Raw genomic sequence first — 8,439 nt, 5'->3', positions numbered from 1 at the left:
GGGGAAAATTGAACGACATTAATTTAAGTATTTTTATTGTTCCTCATTTCTCCATCTTTCATGGCATCATAAAACTACCCATGCGAGTTTTAGATACATAATGTTTATTCTGAAATGATGGATTAACATTCATTTGACTAAGGTATGAACTGTCTCAATTATATTAAAAATTATTCATTAAAACTTGTGTATGGCATATCAATCTTTCCTCAGAAATAGAGTTCCTTATTTGATAATAAGGGGAACAGTCTCATTTAGAAGGAATGCATTTAAATTTAAAATCTACTTCTACATGTTCAAGGATTTGGTACTCCTAGCTGAAGTGTTTGTACTCATCAGGAAGTTAAAAATGCATTTTTTTCTGATCATAAAACTTTTGTTTGATCATTTGGCAAAATGATAATTGCTAGCTTTTATTGAGCAACCCTCAATATTATCATAAATTGCTTTATTTAATTCTCATAGTAGTACTTTGAGACGGATTGCCCTTCTCCTGGCAGATAAGGAATTTGCAGTTCAGAGACATAGGTGACTGGTCTAAGATCACACAGCTGGGAGGGGTGAACCTGGGATGTGAATCCAACTGTCTTGCTCCAGAAGGCCCGCTCCTACCCCCCACAGTGTGCTGCATTTACCCAGATCGGTTTGCAATCCAAGACTCTTCAGTCCAGCTGCTAATAGCACCTTCATGGGCGCGACCCTGTACAATTTGAACTTTTGGCACATGTACTAGATAAGTCTGGTAATTCCTGTGCTTGTTCCTCATGTTACAAATGAGTAATCTGTGGTCCAGCTGTGTAAAATGATTTGACTAAATTCAAAGAGCTAAAAAACAGCAAAACTTAGGCATCAAGGCCAGGTATTCAGGTTTTGTTACTTTCGGCTCGATGCCTAATCCATCCCCTGGAATGCCTTGTCCACATATTTGGGCATGTGTAAGAATTAGGAAATTATTCATGAGCATATACACAAACACATGCCAGTTTTGCCTAATCCTGAGGCCTTTAAAAGTAACATGAAAAAGAGACATTACATGTTAAGAATTTGCCATTTTTGTTTAAACCCCAGGCTCGATTAAAACATATGTTAAAAAATAGGCATGAACTGTCACAACTGCTTCATTCTTCCTAGGGAGAGCGAGGGTTCATACTTGGCGGATTGATTAATGTTGTTAAAAGGATGTTTAAAAGGTACTATCAATGTATGATTCCCTATGTATGATGAAAATGAATCGATACTTATTAGCTTAAAATTGTAAAAAAGATGCAATTTTCTCTGCAGGTTAGATATGCTCATGGTCAAGGTCATTCAAGACTCAAGTTGCTCACAGTACAACCAGAAGGCTTGCTCAGATTTACTCGTAGACTTACAGTCTGTGTTTGCTGGTGAAGAACATGGGCTGCATACAAATAACTTCACCTCTGCAGCACAGAATTTAAATCAGCCAAGCGAGAAGCCAACTAGTCTCTCCAATACATGTTAATCTGCTTCCAGAATAGGCCACAGACTGACTAAATATTTTGGTTGCATCAGAATTTCCCCACATCAAACATAACTTCAAATAAGGGGATTGTTAAAAGCAATTGATTTTATAGAACTACTCAACATTTATTACAAAGAGCTCAGGTCTGTTCATCTCTTGTTTGCATCTTCACTGACGAATAATAAACACACAACAAAATGTGTATATTTAAAGCGTTCAATTTGATATGTTTAACAAACATACAGGCATGAAACCGTCACCACAATCAAGACAATAAACACACCTGTCACCCCCAAAAGTCTCCTCGAGATCCTTTGTAATCACTCACTCCTGTCCTTCCTTTTCCTGTTCCTCATAACCAATGATCTGATTTCGGTCACTATAAATTCTTTCTCATTTCCTGAAGGTTTTCACGGATAGAATCAAATAGCATGTACTCTTTTTGCCCGATTTCTTCATGGAGCGTAACTCTTGTCACATGTTTACAACATTCATATTGTCACATGCATCATCAGTAAGTTATTTGTTTTCATTTATGAATAGTGTTGCATTATATGGATATACCACAAGTTGTTCAGACATTCATGTGTTGATGGACATTTGAGCTATTTCCAGTTTTTGTTTTTTTACAAACAAAGCCACAATAAACAATTTTGTTTAAGTCTTCTTATGGATATATGCTTTCTTTTCTTTTAGGTGAATATGGAGAAGAGTGGCCGAATCACATGTTAGGCATATGCTCAACATTTTTAAAAGAAGCTGCCAAAACCTTTACCAAAGGAGTTGTATCATTCTAGATTCCCACCAGCATCAGATGAAATTTCTTGTCTGCCACATTCTCACCAGCACCTGGCATGGTCTGTCTTGACTTTTAGCTGTTCTGTGAGAAGTGTGATGGCATCTTGTACTTTTTAAATTTTTTTAATTTTTATTTTTTTAGCAAAATGTCTGTCCAAATCTTATGCAAAATTTTAATTGGGTTGTTTGTTTTCTTATGGAGTTCCGAAAGATCTTTTTTCTAGATACAAGTCCTTTAGCAGATGTGTGCTTTTCAAATAGATTTTCTCACAAGCTGTCTATTGGCTTTTCATTCTTTTAGTAATCCCTTATGAGAAGCAGCTGTGTTAATTTTGAAGTCCAGCTTGCCCATTTACTCTCTCATGGGTTATGATTTGGGGAGAAATCTTTGCTTAACCCAAGGTCAAAAGACTTTCTCCAATTTTTTTCCAGAAGTTTTATAGTTTTAGGCTTTATATCTAGATGTATGATCCATTTTGAGAGATTATATGTTTCTAGGAATTTATCCATTCTTCTAGGTTGTCCAGTGTGTTGGCATATAATTTTTCATAATATTCTCTTATAATTTTTTGCACTTCTATGGTATTGGTTGTTTTTTCTCCTCTGTCATTTCTAATGTTGAGTCTTTTTTTTAATGAGTCTGGCAAAAAGGTTTATCAATGTTGTTGATTTTTTCAAGGAACCAATTCCTGGTTTTATTGATCTGTTCTATTGGGGTTTTTTGTTTTGTTTTTTTAGTTTCCATATTATTTATTTCTGCTCTAATCTTTTTCATTTCCTTCCTTCTGCTGGTTTGGGGTTTTGTTTGTTCTTCTTTTTCTAGTTCCATTAGGTGTAGGGTTAGGTTGTTTGAGACATTTCTTACTTGAGCTAGGCCTGTATTGCTATAAACTTCCCTCTTAGAACAGGTTTTACTTTATCCCAATTAGACTGTTATGTTTTCATTTTCATTATTCTCCAAGTTAAAAAAAAATTCTTCTTTTATTTCTTTGTTGACCCATTTATTGTTTAGTAGCATGTTACTTAACCTCCATGTATGTGTGTTCTTTTCAGATTTTTTTCTTGTGGTTTAGTTTCATAGTGTTGTGGCTGGAAAGGATACATGGTATGACTTCAATCTTTTTTAATTTGTTGAGACTTGTTTTGTGGCCTACTATGTTATCTCTTCAAGTTCCTTGTGCACTTTAAAATAATGTGTATTTTCCTCAGTTAGGTTGGAATGTTCCAAATATATCTGTTCAATCTATCAGGTCTAATATATCATTCAAAGCCACTGTATCCTTGCTGATTTTCTGTTTGGATGATCTAACCATTAATGTAAGTGGGTGTTTAAGTCTCCTATTAAGTATTACTATCAATTCTTTTCTTTTTTTTAAGTTTATCAATTTATTTTGAGAGAGAGAGAGAGAGAGAGAGAGAGAGAGAATCCTAAGCAGACTCCATGCTGTCAATGCAGAGACTGACACAGGGTTCAAACTCATGAACTGTGAGATCATGACCTGAATTGAGATTGAGTCAAATGCTTAAGCGACTGATCCACCCAGGCACCCCTCAATTATTTTCTTTATGTTTGCTATTAGCTGCCTTATGTATTTGAGTGCTTCCATATTGGGTGCATAAATATTTGCATTGCGATATCTTGATGGATTGTTGCTACCCTGGGTTTGTTTTTTTTTTTTTTTTCATTTCTATTTGCATGATAAAGCTTTTCCACCCCATCACTTTCAATCCATATGCCTTTAGGCATGAAATGAATCTCTTATAGGCAGCATATAGATGTATCTTGCTTTTTTATCCATTTCATCATCCTATGTGTTATGATTGGCACATTTAGTTTGTTTGCATTCAAAGTTATTATTGATAGGTATGTACTTAGTGTCATTTTGTTTCTTGTTTTATGGTTGTTTTTGTAGTTCTTCTCTGTTCCTTTCTTCTCTTGCTCTCTTCTCTCATGGTTTGCTGACCCTCTTTAGTGATATACTTGGATTCTTTTCTCTTTATTTTTTTACATATCTATTACTGGATTTAATTGGTAGTTTCATTAGGTTTATAACATCTTATGCATATGGAAGTCTATAGTAAGTTGATGGTCTCCTAAGTTTGACCCCATTTTATTTGTGTATCTATCTATCTATCTATCTATCCATCTATCATGTATCTATTTATATTTGAGAGAGAGAGAGAGAGAGAGAGAGAGATAAAGGGGTAGAGGGAGAGAGAGAGAGGGAATCAAGCAGGTTCCATATCCAGTGGCCCAGTGCAGAGCCTGACATGGGGCTTGATCCTATGACCTTGGGATCATGATCTAAGCCAAAAACAAAAGTTAGTCACTTAACCGACTGAACCACCCAAGAGCTCACCCCCATTTTAAAAGCACTAATTTGTTACTCCTCTCCCTGACCACATTTTAGGTAGATAGCATCATATTTTACATCATTTTATTTTGTGAAATCCTTGACTGGTTATTATAGGTACACTTAATTTCACTGCTTTTGTACTTCCTACTTTTCTTACTCCTGCTTGTGGTTTTTTCTTTCCACTCAAATAGTCCCCTTTAACATTTCTTGTAAGGCTGGTTTAGTGGTGATGATTTTCTTTAACTTTTGTCTGGGAAACTCTATATATCTCCTTCTATTCTGAATGATAGCCTTATAGAATACTCTTGGTTGCAGGGTTTTTTTTTTTTTTCTTTCAGTGCTTTAAAGATATCATGCCACTCTCTTCTGGCTTGCAAAGTTTTTGCTGAAAAATCAGCTGATGGCCTTATGGGGTTCCCCATATGTATAACTGTTTTCTTTTCTCTTGCTGCTTTTAAAAAGCTCTCTTTATCACTACTTTTTGCCATTTTAATTACTATGTGTCACGGTGTGGACCTCCTTGGGTTGATTTTGTTGGGGGCTCTCTGTGCCTACTGCATCCAGATTTCTGTTTCATTCCCTATATTCAGGAAGATTTCAGCTATTATTTCTTCAAATAAATTTTCTGTTCCCTTTTTTCTTTCTTCTCCTTCTGGGATCCCTATAATGTGAATGTTATTATGCCTGGTGGTGTTGCTTTGTCTTCTTAATCTATTTTCATTTTTTAATTATTCTCTTTTTTCCTCTCCCACCAAGCTTGATTTTTTTACATTACTCTGTCCTTCAGGTTGTTGATTCATTCTTCTTCCTCTAGTCTACTATTTATCCCCTCTAGTGTATTTTTAAATTTCAGTTATTTAGTTCTTCCTCTCTGATTGGTTCTTTTTTATGCTTTCTATATCCTTGTTGAGGGTCTCACTGACATTTTCCACTCTTTTCTTAAGTCCAGTGAGTATCTTTATGACCATTACTTTAAACTCTCTATTAGACATATTACCTATCTCCATTTTATTTAGCTCTCTTGTTGTGATTTTTTCCTATTCTATATTAGGAACATGATCTTCTGTCTCCTCCTTTTGTCTAATTCTTTGTCTGTGTCTCCTGATCTTGAATGTAGTGGCCTTATGAAGAAGAGGTCTTGTAGTGCCCTGCAGTGCAATGTCCCCTGTTCATCAGAACCTGGCAATTTGGGGATGTCTTCTGTGTGTGTTTCATGTATCCTACTATTGTTCTGAGCCATGTGTGTCTTCAGTCCAGTCATCTGCAATGGCTTTCTTTACCTTTTGTGGGCAGGGTTTGGTACTTAGGTTGTTAGTGGGCCACTCTGGGGCTGACTAGGGCTTAAAATGAGTGAGACCAGGTGTTTGCCAGAGGTGCAGTAGCACTGAACTACAGGGCACTTTCCTTGTGTTGTACCCTGAGAAGCTTTCATTGGCGGACAGCACCTGCAGTCAGACCAGATGTCCACTCCCAGCCCACTGCTGGGACTGCAGTCAGACCTCTATGTGTGGTCATGTTCCCCTCTCCCTGGAACAGGAATCACTTTGGAGTCATACCGGCCCCTGTTGAGGCTGCTTGCATACTGCCAGGCTTGTGTCACTGCTTTGGATGGGCTCAGGCCAAGACTATATTGGAGGGGGCAGGTCTTCAGGAGAATATGGGGGCAGAGTGCATGCTGTTAACAAGATCTGCACAAGTCTGCTGTGGGAGGGGACTGAGGCTGGTTTAGAAAATTCCTGTGGTGAGGCAGGGAGGGAAAACATCTGCAGAAGAGCATGAGGGGAAGGCAAAGGGTGGAGAAGCAATGTTAGCAAGGTTTGTGGGAATCTGTTGTGGGAGGAGATCTGGAGTGGAGGCCTATCTTGAGGGGATGTGTCCACAGAAGAATGTGGGGGTAGAGCACACTGTTAGCAAATTAGATGAAGACTGTTGGTGTTGAGCTGGTCCCCACAGGTCCCTGTGTCTAGTTGGAGGGGTGTGAGAAATCCACCCACCAGCTCCTTTGTTCTTGGAGAAGTCTCCTAAAGATCCCAGCCCTCCATCACATGCTCTGATTAGTAAATAAATCTCCTTTACATATACCCCTGAAGTTTCTCAAACTGCTATTTCTATGCTGTATCTCCAAGGGGCTGTTTGATGTGCTATCTCTGCAAGGGTTGGGACTCAGTTTCCTATTGCCCTCCAGCTCTCCCAGAGACAAGCCCACTGATTTTTAAAGTTTAGGTGTTAAGCCCTACTTATTGTAAGAACTTGTAAAGTTAGGCCCCTCTGGTTTTTAAAGCGAAATGCTATGGGGATTCATCTTCCCAGTGTGTGTCACCCATGGCTGGGTGCTTGATGTAAGCATCTGTTTCTCTTCTCTGTATGCACCTGTGGTGTCCCTTCCTCCCAGGGACAGTCCCATGAGTCTGTGTGGCTCTTGACTAGGTCTCCTCCCTTCCTACCCTCTTTGATGTGGCCTCTTTACATTTAGCTGTGGAGAGTCTGTCCTGCCAGTCTTCAGGTTGTTTATACTGGGTTATTTATACTGATGCGGGTTTAGTTGCATCCATTGGTCAAGGTGAGTCTGGGATCTTCCTACTCCACAGTCTTTCCCAAAGTTGGGCTCCAATTTACCTATCTTGATGTCAATATCATTGTCTTGGTGACTGTTGCTTTTATAAGACTTGAAGTCAAGGATTCTCCAACCTTTTTTTTTTTTTACATTTTCAAAGGTGTCTTGGTTATCATAATTTCTTTGCATTTCAATATAATATTTACAATCAATTTGTCAGTTTCTGTAAAAGGCTTACTAGGATTTTTATGGTGGTTACTTTGAATCTATAGATTATTTAGAAATAATTGACATCTTAACAGTAAATAATCTTCTGCCCTTTGAAAAAACGTATTTAAGTCTTCTTTAACTAAGGTCTTAGTTTTCTCTTAATATTTTGTATTTTCAGTGCACATGTCACTCACAACTTTTGTCAGATTTACCTGTAATTATTTCACATAGTTTGACACCATGGTAAATTACATTTTAAAATTTCAACTGAATAATCTTCTAATCTTTTTAGTAGATCCCATCAGGTTTTTCACATAGACAATGATGTAGTTTAGAAATAAAGGCAGTTTACCTTTTTTTTTCTTTCAATCTAGATGCCTTTTATTCATTTCATTTATTTTTCTTGCCTGATTGCACTTAGATCCTCCAAGGTAATGTTGAATAGAATTGATAAAAAGTGGACATCCTTGCCTTACTCCTGACCTTAGGGGAAAGTATTTGATCTTTCACCATTAAGTATGATGTTAACTATATGGCTTTAATAGATACCCTCTATTAGAGTCAGGAAGTTGCCTGGTATTCTTAACTTGCCAAGAATAGATGTTAGATATTGTCAATTTTTTTTCTGGATTTGTTAACATGGTAAATCACATTGCTTGATTTTTGAATGTTCAATCAATCTTTCATTTTGATCATGATGTATTGTACTTTGTATACATTTTAAAAATCTTCTTTGGGGGCATCTGGATGGCTCAGTCAGTTAAGAATCCGACTTCAGCTCAGGTCATAATCTCACCGTTCCTGGGTTCGAGCCCTGTATCGGGCTCTGTGCTGACAGCTCAGAGCGTGGAACCTGCTTCAGATTCTGTGTCTCCCTCCCTCTCGACCCCTCCCTCACTCACACTCTGTCCCTCTCTTTCTCAAAAATAAATAAACATTAAAAATATAAAAATAAAATCTTCTTTGGAAAATTTTCCTCTATGTTCATGACAGATACTGGTTTTTATTGGAACAATTCCTAAAATATATATGCCTGG

Source organism: Panthera leo, chromosome A3, assembly GCF_018350215.1.
Source record: "Panthera leo isolate Ple1 chromosome A3, P.leo_Ple1_pat1.1, whole genome shotgun sequence".
Classification (NCBI taxonomy): Eukaryota; Metazoa; Chordata; class Mammalia; order Carnivora; family Felidae; genus Panthera; species Panthera leo.
The sequence above is the reverse complement of the archived record's forward strand: the minus strand, read 5'-3'. Positions refer to the sequence as shown.